Raw genomic sequence first — 2313 nt, forward strand, 5'->3', positions numbered from 1 at the left:
TTTTTCTCACAGTATTGTCGAAGAATATCAGCTAAAGCACTTGAAAAAGCTATTCCCATGCGAATTTTCTTTTCTTGTTTTAAAAAATTAACTCCGTTAAAAAGATAATTTTCTGAAATATTAAATTCACATAATTCAAGTCAGTTAATTTTTGTAATGAAATCTCTGCTTAGATATTCGTCATATATAATTATATAAATACCTATTTATTTTTGTGTGTGATAATTTTGAGTACAAATTTTCAAAATCTTAAGTATTAAGTTTATTAATATTGTTATCTTTCAGAAATTCCAGAACTTCTTTGTAGTTATAATTATAAAGTTATTCTCATTTTTAATTTTATTATGGATAATTTTTAAAGAAATGTTTTTATAGCAATTACAATGAGAATTATTACGTGTCATAAATCTAAATTTTAACCCTTAACTGGGGAGGTGAAATTTTAGGACTTAAAACTGGGAAGGTGCGGTCTACGAGACCGCATTTCATTTAGACTCAAATTAAATTTTCTAATGAATGTATTAGTATGAAAAACTGCCAATGTGCCTTGCAGATATTTATCTTGATATATAGATATGTTTTAGAAATTTTTCAAAATATATTATCATTGAAAAAAATAAATACGTTGGAACATACATTTTCCTCTCAAATTACATGTTACAATAAATAATATTCTTGAAAAAACAGATTACTTTTTAAATCATATTTATTTTTACAGTGTGTGAAGGTATATAGAAGAAAATGTAATATAACATTCAACAATTATATAAAAATTTTTTTAAAAAATGACGATGGGTAAATTTGGCCCTTTTTTATCGGCATATGTGACTCTCATAACACTGTTTTCAAGGGCATTTTAAACATACAGGTTAAGAACTAGTATAAAAATCAACCTATAAATTCTGTATATATATATATATATATATATATATATATATATATATATATATATATATATATATATGTGTGTGTGTGTGTGTGTGTGTGTGTGTGTGTGTGTGTGTGTGTGTGTATTATGTATTAAATATCTCACTGGAAGGAAAATAAATTATGTTTGAACATACATATTAGAATCAGTTAAATACGAATTTTCATCTTCTGTACAACTATCCTTATCACTAAAATCACTTTCTGCTTCATTTAAAAGTGTCTGGAGCACTGCTTCATAATAGGATCAGTAAGCTTAATGATATTTCGGGGCCCAAGTTCTAGCGCCATCTGCTAAGCCTTGTTTATCACTGGGACACTAACAGGGAGATGCGGTCTTAGAGACCGCGCACGAAAAAATAACTGAATTATTTTAAAAAGCCTCTGCTGAAATTGGTTGAAAAAGTGCACGTTTATTGAAGATCACAAAACAGGAAGCTACAGGGTCAATCCATTCAATTGAGCTAAAGATAGAGTAGGGGTGATAGAAAATCCATCGCTAGCGGTCTCACAGACCGCACGTCACCAGTTAAGGATTAAAGTTTTTTTCTTTTTTTATGGAATTTGACAATTGGCAATAAATAAGGATAGTTTAAAGAGCAAGTCTTTAACTTAATTCTTTTTAGCGAAAACTGACATTCTCTTGACCAATTTAAAAAGTATATCGAATTAGAATTATATTCCTTAATTCTAATTCGTTTAATTTTTTCATATATGCGAGTTTCAGCATTAACAAAATATCCTTTGTTAATCTCGTTTTGTAAAGTAATACACCAGTTAATATCAAATATATTTATTAAATTAATTTTGAATAACATTCTGGGAATGAAGTATCATTGGCAATATTTCCACACATGTAGTTGTAACTAGAAAATGCTCCTTCTCATCATGTGTAAACCGTAATGCTGGAATGCAGAATTACAGTACAAGCTAAAGAATATGTTGAATTTCTCCTGGCTTGATGCCTAGATCTCCTGACTTGATACCCTACACTTAATTACGGTATAGTTTTAGTTCTTCTAGATACAGCAAATTTTATAAGAAGTACTTAATATTTTCTGATTCAATTCCACTTAAATTTACTGAATTTCAAAAATTATGTATTAAATATCTCACTGGAGAACATCATTTTAGACTTGCAACTTGTATAATTCATCAATTATTAATATGTTTTATCCGGATGAATCAGTAATATATATAGACCTTAAACAGAAATCAGTTTAAAATAATTTGTTTAAACATAATTTAATTTACTTTTTTCACTATCAATTTAATCATTATATTAATTTCATAGCCCTATAAAACAACCATTTGAGGTCACATCTAACTTACAATCTTAATAAAAATATTTTTTAAACATTTGAATTTACGAATAATCTTATCAAA

Source organism: Argiope bruennichi, chromosome 9, assembly GCF_947563725.1.
Source record: "Argiope bruennichi chromosome 9, qqArgBrue1.1, whole genome shotgun sequence".
Lineage (NCBI taxonomy): Eukaryota > Metazoa > Arthropoda > Arachnida > Araneae > Araneidae > Argiope > Argiope bruennichi.